The sequence below is a fragment of the Danio rerio genome, chromosome 15, assembly GCF_052040795.2.
Source record: "Danio rerio strain M-AB ecotype USA chromosome 15, GRCz13ab, whole genome shotgun sequence".
Classification (NCBI taxonomy): domain Eukaryota; kingdom Metazoa; phylum Chordata; class Actinopteri; order Cypriniformes; family Danionidae; genus Danio; species Danio rerio.
Genome location: NC_141035.1, coordinates 6,291,927 through 6,306,758, shown reverse-complemented (window position 1 = coordinate 6,306,758; position 14,832 = coordinate 6,291,927). Strand labels below are relative to the sequence as shown.

General features: G+C 36.9%; 1 protein-coding gene across 1 annotated transcript in view; it reads right to left on the bottom strand.

Annotated features, from left to right (window-relative positions):
• pcp4b (Purkinje cell protein 4b) overlaps nucleotides 1-14,832 on the bottom strand; it is a 61,690-nt gene that overhangs the window by 20,536 nt on the left and 26,322 nt on the right. The window lies entirely within an intron of this gene.

The window sequence follows — 14,832 nt, the reverse complement described above, 5'->3', positions numbered from 1 at the left end:
AGTAAAAAAAAAAAAACCATTAAAAACACCATGCATACTTTTCAAAGTTATTACAATCCTTACAATAAAAGTGAATTAAATGTCCAATTTAAATGACTTTGAGATGATAACAAAATATTTAACTAAATATAGCTTTTGGTCATTTAAGTGAATTAAAAAGGCTGGGAAAAGCTGTGAAAAGTGTTTTAAAAATCTACTTCAATATAATTCAGTTATGCACAGTATTTCCTAAAACTTGCCTAATTACCCCAACTTGCCTAATAATAACCTAACCAAATAACCTTAAATAACCTTAAATAACCTAACCAAGTCTTTAAAGGGCACCTATTTTACCCCTTTAACAAGATGTAAGATAAGACTTTGGTGTCTCTAGAATGTGTCTGTAAAGTTTTAGTTCAAAATACTGGCTATCAGATCATTAATTATACCCTCTAGAACAGGGGTGCTCAATCCTGTTCCTGGAGATCCAGCCTGATCTCACGAGAAAACGTAAGTAGTTTACATTTTGCCAGTTTAGTGGCTAATTCGTACGAATTCGTATGAGTTCAGTCGTACGAAATGGTACGATTTTAAAAAGGAGGTGTGGCACCTGACCCCACCTCTAACCCCAACCGTCATTGGGGGATAAGCAAATCATACTAAATTGTACGAATTAGATCGTACGAATTCATACGAATTAGCCACTAAATGAAAAAGTTACGAATTGCCGTGAGATTGTGTTGGGAGATCTACCTTATTGTAGATTTCAGTTGCTATCCATATCAAACACACCTGAACCAATTAATTAGGACCTGAACACCACTTGATAATTACAGGCAGGTGTGTTTGATATGGGTAGCAACTGAAATCTGCAGGAAGGTAGATCTCCAGGAACAGGATTGAGCACCCGTGCTCTAGAATATGCCCAATTTGGTGTCTGAGTTCAGTGTAGTTTTTGTTTTTGTAGCCCATAGCTTTAAATGCAAATGAGCTGCTTGTCACCGGCCACCATTCCTATCTGCTTCTCCTGTAATACATCAGATGAACAGCAGCCAGTGATAGAGAGAGACGGAAGTCACTGAAATACAGCTCATTAGTCAAAAATAACAAGTAAGTTCAAGCCTTTCTGAAATGATGAGTCTCCAACAAATGCCATTTGCAGTACACACACATATTATATCCCCGTTTCCACTGAGTGGTACAGTACGGTACGGGTCACCTTTATCAGGTTTGCGTTTAAATATTTCCAAAGTTTCAGTCCACGTCATTCTCGCTCGAGGAAATGTCAAAGTGAAGCTGTACGGGTCAGTCACATGTCATCTGAGAAGCACTTCTCACAAAACAGATGCTTTATACACCTAAATACTTGTTTATAAATGTTTATTAGTAACTTTTCTATGAATGTGATTAGATAATAACTGCAGATCAAATAGCCTACTGTAACGTCTGCAACTACATTTAGTCCTTATTTGGGTTCAAGAACAACATGCAACATATAGCCTACAGTCAGTGTAAATCTCTCCTCTGTAACTTTAATCTTCAGCAGCACATATAAGTTCCGTTAGAGAGTAATTCCGTCATTCTGCGTACATAATGGTTCAAAAGGTGATGATAACAGTTAAACATGGCTGTTTGTTTATGTTTTAGGTTGCTGAAATAATCATTTGCTCCTTTGTTTTTTCTGGCTTCTCCTTGGTTTTTTCGCACTTCACCGTTTCTGAAAGGATTGGATGTCACACACACGTTATTATCATCAGCTCAAGAAGTTCCTTATTTCAAATATAGATGCACGGCAAGCCTACGTGAGCTCTTTGGAGAAAGTGAAACCTCTCTCGCTTTTTGACGACCTCATGTAAAAAAAAAAAAAAAACAGGACACGGCAAATTTTGTGCTTCTTGGCTTTGTGGCTGTTTATCAAGACAATGAAAGTGTTTGTTTGAGCTCGTGTGGCTTGTTTTTATGTTTATATTATTACGATGTAATGTCTCGGCTGTGTATTTAAAAAAGGCGTTTCTATTAATTTATTTTTTTTCTGGCTTGTGTATGCGCTAGTGTTCTCTGTACCAATAGCGTTCAGCTGCGCATCTAGCTATGCCTTTTGGTACCATTTTGTCATGCTAGGTAACATTTTGAAAGGGTTCCTAAAAAAGTGGTACGGTATGGTTTGCTTTTTGGTACCTTTTGACAGTGGAAATGGCCATAAAAGCAAAGCATACCGAACCGTACCATACCACTCAGTGGAAATGGGCTATTTGCGTTTACTTACACATGCAGCTGTGGTGATTATAGCGGTTGAGAATTAGTTATTTTACTGTCTTTATTACAAATATGCTCTGTTTTAAAAATGTTTAAGCTTATAAAAATCACAGAGAGTTGTACAAATATTTTAAACAAAAATATTTAAACGTGTATACATGTTATTATAGAAACATAGTGCCTGTCAATCAAATCGTTGAGCGAGGAAAAACACACTACTACATGCCCATGCGGTGGGCGTCAAAATCACTGGGAAACACTATTTTAGTCCGGAAATTAAAAAAAAAAAATACTTGTTTCCATCACTCCAATATGGCTGCATTCACACTGCAGATCTTGAGCAATGAATTCAATTTTGTGACTGTATCTGATTTTTTTGACGACCCGCTTGCATCATCTTTTATTAAAGAGTTAACACTTAGCTGATGATTGATTATAAAAGCTTGTTTGCTCAAAGAGAGAGCCCTAAGCTCATAAGATCCTCAAGCTCGGGGCTCCCTACCGTTTGCAGGGCGAGAGGGGAGTTTGAACTCAGGTAGATCTCGAGAACTCCTCTGCTGTAGTAGCTAATGAACAGATAGTGATTGCTCTTAAGAGATAACTACTAACTAGGAGAGTGTCTATAGTGCCGTTTTGATTAGTCAATTAACTTAAGTTGCATGTGTTTGGTCGGTGGGAGGAAACCCAAGTGAGCACGGGGAGAACGTGTTAACTCCGCACAGAAACGTCAGCTGGCTTGGTACGGACTTGGTGAGGCAACAGTTCTAACCACTGGGTCACTGTACCACCCATCTAGGAAAGGAGGAGGAGTTGGTGTGGAAGGGGGGATTCTTCGAAACGAAGATGGCTGTTATATGGAACTTATGGTATTTATAGTGGTTTAGGAATCGTCTGATTGGTGAATCATAAATTAAATAATGCAGGACTGGCTGCAAGCAATCATAAGCACGTAATCTTCTCGAAATTAGTTCTTAAATAAACTTCACAACGTGACTCGTATCCTATGAACTGCCTTTGCACTGCATACAGCAAAGACGCAATGACTAGGAAAAAAAGAGTGGGCGTTTCCATGTTATTTCCATGGCGTGATTTATGCACGTGATGTATGCAACAGTTTTAGTTTATATCGTTTACGTGGCGCATGTTGCGCTCTCTCTCTTTCTCTTTTTTGTTAACATGCTTAAATACTTGTGCTACATGACAATATAAAAGCTTTTTTTGTCCTAGTATATGAGATTTAAGGTTTGGAACTCTGTTAGGAAATTAAAGTGACAGAATTGATGTCATTTGCTATGTTTTTTTTTTTTTGATACGCGACTCACATGGACAGGAGAAAATCCGATCTACCTGCTTACACTGCAGACACGAGAACACAGATCTGATTCATATCGGATAAATTTCCACATGTGAACAAGGCCTGAATCTGATTTGAGTAAATCGGAATCCATGAGATGTTTTTCCTGCTTACACATACGTTGGCCTTTAGGGGGAGGGGTAAAATAAAATATTATGCATTGTAACCATGAAAAAGAAATCAGTTATTAAAATTATGATGTTTAAAAATGCCTTGAAAAAAATCTTCTTTCTGTTAAACGGAATAATATACAAGGTGGCTAAATCCGCCTTTCCACTGCACACGACATTTGGGCACGACTGTCGGAATACGCCCCCTTGTGGCAGTCGCACAGAATTTTCAGTTCTGACGTGCACCATGGGAAAGAAGCTGTTCTCGCAGTGTCCGAAGCATGGTCGGATGTAAAGGAGTGCCAAAGCAAGAGCCTTTATTCTCGGTTTGTTTACCATGCTTGAATGAATGAATGAATGAATGAATGAATACTAAAAAACACATAGACTGCTAACATTTTGGGGGAGATGTGGAGACAACATAAACCATATTTTTATTACTTACATTTATGAACAGAAATGTTTTTTTGTAATATAGACATTTTTCTAATTCAAAATATAACCAAAAAAACTAGTATTTCTCATCTTTCGCGCACGGACCTGCTTGTACAACACTGTACAACAATTGTACAACAATTGTACATCACATCTGGTCGGCCAGTCGCATACGGTCTAGTCGCAAGAGTTCAAATATTTCAACGAATCCACAGCTCAAATCAGATCCGAATTTTCTGCATACGGAGATGATCGGAACTGCCCGCTTGTCCCGCTCTCCATTGGAAATGAATGACTTCCGGTCTGTCGCTTGTCGTTTGTCGTGTGCAGTGGAAAGGAGGCTTAATAATTGAGGAGGGCAAATCATTCTGACTTTAACTGTAGCTTTAGGTATTTGAGTGAATTAAAAAAGCGGTAAAACTGTGTTTGCCTGTATAAACATTATTATATATAGAATAAAAGATTTACATAGTTCCATTTTTGATCATATAGAGAGAGTATACTGTGGGAAAATAATGATTTATTTACCTCCCAAAGTACAGTTTAACTCCTGCTTACCGCTGCTTACACAATCTTACACTGGGGTGTTTGCACTAAAGCAACATTACAGTAATTCTAACCTAACACTAGCCTAACCCTAACCAAAAAAATTCTAATTATTTTGCATTGACATAAAGGAGAAACACATACAAACGAACACACACACATACTCACACTCCCCGTGGGCTGCAGCCATAATCAAACCGCAGTGCTGGCAATTACAGAGGACTTCTTCAGAGAATGTCAGACTCACATGCAATCTCGTTTCCACTCAGCACAGAGTCAGAAAAGACAATGTTCAAGGTAAACACGCTTCTTTTGTTGCCTTGTCCTTACACAACCACAGGACTCAAGAGCGGAGAGAAGCTCCTTCAGCAAAAAACACAGTGTCACCGCTCAGAAAACCAATTACGTTGCTATGGTCTCTGCGTTTGGAGGAAAGTGCTTTCTTTAGTATTTAAAAACCCCCAGTCAAGGTTGCTGCAATGGTTCGTTTTGCTTTAGAGATATCAAAAAAAAAAAAAAAAAAACGCAATTGCAATTAATTCTCTCTGAAGATAGCCGAAGCTTCTGTTCAAAAGCTTTTCATATTACTAGGCATGTTAAATGGAGAGGGTAAAAAAATACTAAATTAAATAAACATGTTGCATAGCAGCTGCATTACGGTCTAAAGAAAAGCAAACTCTTTTAGAATATTATTGAAGAGGAATCGTAATTTTGTGATCATGTACTCTTCCTATCAGAAAAAAAGGAAGTGTGTTTTTTTAGTACACTGAAAAAAATGATGTCTGCAAAACTGTTGAAAACAATTTATTTGTGTTGAATTTAAACAAATTAAATTTAATAAAATTCAACTTAATTTGTTTGTTTAAATTCTGCTCAAATAAATTGTTTATATCCACTTAACGTAAAAAAATGTGGTAAATCCAAGGAATCTCCTCTGAATAATTTTTTTCAACGTATTCTATGTACATTTATAGAAGCAAAACTCATTTGTTAAGCTTTTTTAATCGACTGAAATTTATATTTTGACATTTAATTATATTCAAGTAATTTTTTTAACATATTTTACAGCTTTTTAAATTCACTCAAATGAACTAAAGCTATACTTTGTTAAATATGTCATCGGGTTTGTGTATCATCTGTTCATTCTATTTATTCTGGTGAGGGAAACACCAGAAAAAGTCAATATTTTGCGTTACTGTTTATTCTGTAGGCACAAAAAAAAAAGTTCATCTGTTATCCTGTTTTTAACTTAAAACGGAGAATTTAAACAAACACAAAACAAAAACTAAATAACGAGTAATCACAACTATGCATTTATTCGTTTATTCCTTTGATCAGAAAACGAACATCGAAAAAACGAGATTTCAACAGGTGGGCGTGCACAAGATGGAGACGGCCCTTTTTCTGCTGATTGGTCCATAGCTATGAGGCTGTAGGACATGGCTATTCAATTTGCGGCCCGCAGGCCCAACCCAGCTCACGTGGCAAATCGTTCCGGCCCTCCAAATAGTGACCAAGACATCAAAAATAAATTTAGTTCAGTCGAAAAACAGCCTCTATAGTAATAAAGTGACGTGCGTCTGTTCAATACAGCATGAGCTGCAGAAGCTGCGCAGAGAGTGAGTCACCATAAGCTAATGGCACGGGCAGCTGAAAACATTCAGGATAGGTGTTTAGAAAAGACCTTTTGTACTATGCATTGATATCATCAATAGGGATGCAACGATTAGCCAATTTCACTAATAACTGCGCTTTAATTCGTCACAGTTAATTAATCGTAAAGGCATTTCTGTTGCACAGAACGAAACGAAACTGCTACAATTAAACTAAGTTATGCCAAGTTGCCACCTGTGCGCTAGTTTTAAGTTCCAAGTACGTACACCGAGGCTAATACGCACGCACACCTGATTAACTATATCAGCGGCTGTTCCCATATCACGTCTTTTCCGTTGCAAGTTTGTAATTTCTAATGTAAGAATATATGACAATATGCCCGCACAAGCAGAGCAACGCGTTTGCCTCTTTCCAGGTGCACGCAGTAGAAAACATCTCACGGTGAGAGTTGTGCATGCCTTTCAGTGCAATGTAAACAAAAGATATGTTAGTTGTGTTATATGTTAGTTGTGTTATCACTAATATTGCAAGTCATATCTTTCCGGCGCTTTTTTGGGGTTCCAGTTCATGAAACGGCCCCCATGACAAACTAATTGAATAGTCCTGCTGTGGGATTTAAATTAAACTTTAATTATAACCAGTTTTTAATAGTTTTAATAACTGATTTATTTTATCTTTGCCATGATGACAGTAAATAATATTTTACTAGATTTTTTTTAAGACAATTCTATACAGCTTGACGTGAAATTTAAAGTCTTAACTAGGTAAATTAGGTTAACTAGGCAGGATAGGGTAATTAGGCAAGTTATTGTATAACGATGGTTTGTTCTGTAGACTATCGAAAATAATAGCTTAAAGGGGTTAAAAATTTTGACCTTAAAAATGATGTTTAAAAAAATAAAAAACTGCTTTTATTCTAGCCGAAATAAAACAGAGAATTTCTCCATAAGAAAAAATATTATCAGACATACTGTGAGTATTTCCTGAATCTGTTAAACATCATTTATGAAATATTTAAAAAGGAAAAAAATTTCAAAGGGGGGGCTAATAATTCTGACTTCAACTGTACATATAAACTAGATCTATGCATATGCGCCCAAAAACTCTCACATATTAATATAAACTCGAAGAGTGCATAAACACCCACATAACACTAATGCAAACATACAAAATAAAATTCACAAACGTATATACACTGTAAAAAAAAAAAAAAATCTGTAAATTTACGGTATATTTAATTATTTACAGTGAAAAAACATAAAATAACGGCCGTTAAATTACAGAATTTTCAATGTAAAATTATGGATATTAAATTACAAAAATGTAATATCCGTTATTTTACAGTATATTTCTATAATTAAATGGCCGTTACTCTACGGTTTATTTCCACCACCCCAGCTGCCGGAAATACATCATAAAATTACGGATTTTTTTAGTGTACAACTAGTTGTGAACATACAAGGGATTTAATATGTGTATGTGCATAGACTTCTCAAAAGTGATTTGAGTTTAAATGGACGAGATTGTTATTTATCATATAAATAATGATTAATAAGCTTTTAAAATTGAAATAATCTGATTAATAAAGGAATTACATCTGTTGAATAATAAAGATTATGCTAAATATAAAAAATATATATTAAAAGATAATGCTAGGAATCCTCAAGCAAATTATAAAGGTTTATTATGTAATTAAATTATTGGAAAGCAATGGGTTTTATAAAGAAACTGCTGATAAAACGTTTCTTTTCATCACGTTGGTCAAGCTAACCCCCCATGAACCAGCTAAATATATCAGATCATCTGGACACTGCTTCCTTATCAATTCATACAAAAAAACAGGTACATATACACCTATAAATGACTCGCATATACACCTATACTATTAAATGTTTAAAACAATATATATGAAACTTGCCTATATACATAAACTTGATGCATGCATACACTCACATACATGCGCACATATAAACTCGCTTGCATTCCACACAATAGTAATGGACATGTTTTAAATGTTTTTTTAAAGCATCACCTCTAGACATTCAGCATGCCTCTACTCAGATGTGTTCAGCAAAACAAACTTCATTAGTTCTCTGTGGCAGTCAGAGCGCCGCAGCTGTTTTGTGACCATCACGCAAGCATCAGTGTTGAAGCGTCTGTGAGAACAGAAGAGCCCCAGAGACAGTTTCCTCAGGCTGACTGCTAGCTCACAACCATGGCAAGACAGGCAGCTTTTTCTGACGTAAAAAATTAAATGCTTGACATTGATGCCTGATGGTCTCTACTAGCAAGCTGACTTGGCGCAACTATTCACACGCATGATGGGTTTGTTTTGAAGTCAGCAGCACTTTCAGTCTTAACCTTTTGTATTTTCTGAGAAACTGTATGTATATATACAGTTAAAGTCGGAATTATTACCCCTCCTGAATAATTAGCACCCCTGTTTAATTTTTCTCCAATTTCTGTTTAATGAAGAGATTTTTTCAACACATTTTTATACATAATAGATTTAGTTACTCATTTCTAATAACTGATTTATTTTATCTTTGCTATGATGACAGTAAATAATATTTGACTAGATGTTTTTCAAGACACTTCTATACAGCTTAAAGTGACATTTAAAGGCTTAACTAGGTTAATTAGGTTAACTAGGCAGGTTAGGGTAATTAGGCAAGTTATTGTATAACAGTGGTTTGTTCTGTAGACTATCGGAAAAAAATATAACTTAAACACGCTAACAATACGTAAGCAAACACATTGGGCTCTATTTTGACGGTCCATGCGCAGAGCGCAAAACGCAGGGCGCAAATGCTTTCAGGGCATGTCAGGATGCGTTTTTGCTAATTTAAGGACGGGAAATCTGCCTTGCGCCTTGGCGCATGGTCTAAAAGGGTTGACTTTATTTTCTTAATGAGTTATAGGTGTGTATTGAGAATAAACCAATTGGAGTCTCATCTCCCATTCCCTTTAAGAGTCAGCTGCATCGCGCCAAGAGCGCATTCGCTATTTAGTAAGTCTAAGTGGAAAAAATGAGCATTTCACAAGCAAACAGTTAACAGTTTTTTTAACAGAAAACTGTTAAACAGAGCATCTACTGCGTGAGAATGAGAGATAATGGATCACTTTCACTTTCGCTCTTGGATAGGGAAACCTTTACGCACAGACATCAATTAGCCTATAAATAATTAATTTTGTTTGTTAAGCACAAATATTCATTTCAAAACTATTTCTAAATTCAGTTCTAATTTCCAGCAAACGAATAAATGAACAACAATAACGAAGTGTGCTCAAAAACCTGAGTTATATCCTAAAACACATGCTGTGCCCCATATGGTCTAAAACCTGACAGGTGGACAAATCTAAGCCTGTTTTTAATAAAACAAATATAAATATGGATATAATAAATAATACTGCTAATAATAATAACATTATACAAAAGCAAATTGTTATGAATGAACTGAAAAAGCCTCCCGAGATGAAGAAGACATAAAAGCAGTGATTTTTCATATTTATGTAGGCTAGAAAATTATATGTTTTGTAATATTTTAATCCTTTATATTTATATCCTATATATATCCTTAATATTTAGATGTTTTCATAAAGATATTTGCCTATTGCTCTCTTGTGCGTATTAAGCAATTTGTAAGCGAGGCGCAACTCTGCGCCGGAGTTTAGACCGAGTTAGTTTTGGTCTGATGAAAAATCTATTATAGTTTCTCAAAATAGCAACGCGCCAGCAGCCCGCCTCAGAACGCCTTCCTTTTTAGACCAGAACGCCTATGGGCTCACAAATGAGCGCTAATGCATTTGCTATTTAAACAGCGCAGCGCAACGCCTCAAAACGACTCTTGCGCCAACCTGAAACTACCAAAAGACTACTGCACCGCGCCTTGCACCACACTGCGCCGGGTGTATGATAGGGCCCATACACACACACTCATAATACTCATGAACAAAAAATGACTTTCACTTTATAACACTTCATTAAAATGTTAAAATAAAAGTCACTGTTTTGAACTTTTCAAGGTTAAAAGTTGTTGAAAGAAAGATCAGGGCTCATAATGCAATTTAAAAAATTAAAAATAAAGCAAGAATCACAAAATATGGGAAAACTGCTCATTTTGAATATCTTTTGCAGTGTAGTTCAGGTTAGTAAATACATTAATTAATACTAATTGATGAAGATGGTCTGCATTGACATTGGTCTGACTCTGGTTAGTCAAAATCAGTTTTAGTTGCACACCAAGGAATTTATTTGAAAGCCATGTTACCATCATCATTTATTCTCACGTCTTCTTGTCACATTTAATGTGTGCAATTACAGACTTTATGTGCAAATTGCCATTTCTATCTGGGACATTTACGCAGTTTCCCAGACTGCTTGTAAAAACACATGAAGTAAAATATGTCTACTCTTCAGCTGCGATGTTTGAGATGGAATTATGAGCCGAATAAATAAATGATTCCCCACAGCTATTGTGGTGCTATTTTAGGAGCTCATAGATTGCACAGTCTACAGAACTTCTGCATGGCTTTCAGTGCGAATTAAGAATTCAAGAAAGACATGAGGAATTAGGCCACAAACTCAAACAGTGTTCAGATTATTCATGCAAGTTCCTTTTTTATGTGAGAAGAAATTATTTTGAAGCAAAGCTTCTTAAAAACAGCAGGACTCGTCAAAGAAGACATGAAAGTCTGTTACGTATGCTAGAAAGACATCGCGAGCCTTTAGATAATCTGCTTCCATTATATTTAGCGAAGTACTAAAAATACAAATCGTACATTTATGGGGTTTTATATATAATTATTGAGCCTCAAATGAAAGATATTTCAGCCACAAAGTCTGACATAATTCATTCATTCTTTTTCATTCAAGGGCTTAGTCCCTTTATTTATCTGGGGTCGCCACAGCGGAATGAACTTATCCAGCAAGTTTTTACGCAGCGAATGCCCTTTCAGCTGCAACCCATCTCTGGGAAACATCCACACACACATTCACACACACACTCATACACTTCACAGCTTCATCTTTGGGTCGTGAAATTAACACTAACTTTCCCTCACACTTCAGAGCACAGCGTATTCACGACATGATTCAACCGGCATCGTCTACACTGAAAATAGTGTTGCATGCAGAACTGTTGCAAACAATTTATTTGTGTTGAATTTAAACAAACAAATTAAATTTAATAATATTCAACTTAATTTGTTTGTTTAAATTCATTCATTTTCTTGTCGGCTTGGTCTCTTTTATTAATCCAAGGTCGCCACAGCGGAATGAACCGCCAACTTATTCAGCAAGTTTTTAAGCAGCGGATTCCCTTCCAGCTGCAACCCATCTCTGGGAAACATCCACACACACATTCACACACACACTCATACACTATTGACAATTTAGCCAACCCAATTCACCTGTACCGCATGTCTTTGGACTGTGGGGGAAACCGGAGCACCGGGAGGAAACCCATGCGAACACAGGGAATCACTCTTACTGTTCAATGAACGCAAACTGTCGTAGTTTATTAAAGAGGCAAACCCCTTACTGCACGACAGCTGCACCATCAGCAAACCTCCTAATTCCTGCAGCTCAAGAAATCTGTTAGGTGAAATATTTGACTGCGTGTCACCGCATATCAAACGACTAAATAATATATCTAAAGAAATCTCCACTGTGCTGAGCGAAAGCGCTTACTGAACAGTGCATCATCGATGACGTAAGCGCGCCCAGGCCCGAAGGTAATGTGAGTGCGGGGCATCTGGGAGACGGGAGGGGGGACAAGCGTGCTTTAGCCCGGTTCAAGGCAACTGTACATAGTGTGAGTACGTCCTAAAGTTCCTGTCAAGCTGTGACAAAGTCCCATAAGTTCCATGATCCTTCCTTTAACAAAAGACCAACGAATGCACAAGGCTGGGGCTATAATGCTAAGGTATTTTTGCAAAAATAAACTTCAACCATTGACTCTTCACAGCTTTATCTTTGGGTCGTGAAATTAACACTAACTTTCCCTCACACTTCAGAGCACAGCGTCTTCACGACATGGTTCAACCGGGATCGGCTACACTGAAAATAGTGTTGCATGCAGAACTGTCGCAAACAATTTATTTGTGTTGAATTTAAACAAACAAATTAAATTTAATAATATTCAACTTAATGTGTTTGTTTAAATTCATTCATTTTCTTGTCGGCTTGGTCCCTTTATTAATCCGAGGTCGCCACAGCGGAATGAACCGCCAACTTATTCAGCAAGTTTTTACGCAGCGGATGCCCTTCCAGCTGCAACCCATCTCTGGGAAACATCCACAAACACACTCATACACTACGGACAATTTAGCCGACCCAATTCACCTGTACCGCATGTCTTTGGACTGTGGGGGAAACCGGAGCACCCGGAGCAAACCCACGCAAACGCAGGGAGAACATGCAAACTCCACGCAGAAACACCAACTGAGCCGAGGATCTAGCCAGCAACCCAGCGAGCTTCTTGCTGTGAGGCGAACGTGCTACCCACTGCGCCACTGCGTCGCCTTGTTTAAATTCAGCCCAAATCAATTGTTTACAACCACTTAACGTAAAACAATTGAGTAAATATAAGGAATCATTTTTGAATTTTTTTTTTTTTCAGTGTACAGTGCTTGTCTTCTTCTTTTTCTTTCTACAGTGTTTGTGGGCGGGGCCTGGGGTTTTATTTACCCGGGTCTGTGCTTGCAACAAATGGGTGGAGCTTGAGTTCCATATAGACTTCACACTGACACGGCTAAAGATTGGTAATGAAAACGATTCATTTGAACAAATCTAAGTCGATTCTTGTATAGATGAATCAATAGTTTTAAACACGGCACACTTTCAGATTTGAGCTGGATATTACACTTTACTTAGAGCTGTGTTACACACTGCAAGGAAGGTCATTTTCAAATACCCATAATAGGGGCTCTTTAATTCCTTTATGTTGCCCAAACACAAATCGATTGTGTGAAACACAGCATTGTTTAAAGTGTGTAGCTTTTAGCTGGGAAGTCTTTAGAACAAATGCTTGTTATACCATTTCAAACCAAATCTGGCTAAATCTTGTTTCGGGGGTTTAAAACCGTTTAAATGTCGTTAAAAGTCACAACTAGACTCTACAAGTTCTCTTCTAGTTCTACAAGTTTCTTAGCGATCAAAACAACAGATTGAGTAGGAAATCATCCTCTGTGCTCTTGTGTGCAGGGCATTGAAGCAGTGTTGGAGTTTAAGAGGAACAAATCTGCTTGACAGATAAAGTGACAGATATCAGCTGTCACAGGTGAGGTGATTTATGAGCCGTCTGTCAGGTGAGCCGTAGCTGAAAACCACAGGGGAAAAATTCACTTCCTCAATCCCTCACTCCTGTCACCAGATCCTTCCTGTGAAAAGCTCAAGCAACATTAAACCGCATTGCCTCTTTTTGAATTACTTACCTAAACAATAAGCAATCATCAGCAGTGACGCATATTAAGGTACAACACACAATATCTGTGAATTAACAGTTTCTGTATTTTGAGATTCACAATTGTTTAGCGTTTACTTACGGTTATGAATTTCATTATGGGACTTTTATCTCTGTTCTACCGACTTTTGATGTTAAAAATTCATCTCTACACTTTAACAAAGTGACTTTTATTTTAGTAGTTTGAAATAATAAAATGCATAAGAAATATACAAATATAAAATAAATATAAAATAATAATACAAAAAAAAACTAATAAGTCTGTAAAATAACAGAAAATATATTGGTAGTTTATTAAATTGTTTTTGTAGTGTAACATACAACACCCAACCAGACAATATATCACTTTAAACTATTAAAAATGTTCACAGAAGTCACTTTTTTAAAAAAAAATTTAAGGTTAAAAGTTGTTGGAAGAAAGATGAATGTCCTATAATGCAATTCAAAAGCATAAATAATTGGAGAAAAATAAAAACATGAATCACAATGCTAATCAAAATGCTAATTTACAGATATCTTTACAGCGTACAAGGAAACTACGACCAGGTGTCAATGTGTTCTGGAGAGCAAAAGCAGTTTATTGTAGCCTATTCACATTCTCATTAAACTCACAGATTGCATGGAACTACAAATACGCCGGTATATGGACTACAAGATCCAGTCACGCATCACACACTAACACCTATTCCGGTTTCCCACTGATTGGTAACACACAGCTGAAGCTGTTCAGAACTGATTACATGGACTTTACAAGCAGAACAAACACACACCAGAGGCTGAGTCTTGTTACACTGAAGTATGAACATTGCGACGCGGTTTCCTTGTCTTGCTTTCCTTGTTTGACCCTAGCATTGTTTTCTTTGTTTGTTTATGTTGCCTGCTGCCTGCCTGTACTGACTATCTGCCTGTTTATCGATCTCATTTCTGGATTGTATACATCTGTTTGCTCCTGTGTTGACTCTTGCTTACCTGACCATTCTCTAAATGTCTTTCTGAATTCTGACTTCTCTGAAATACTCTGCTGTCAGCGTCCCCATTCATATTACAAATTTGTTATAGAGTTTAAAATGGA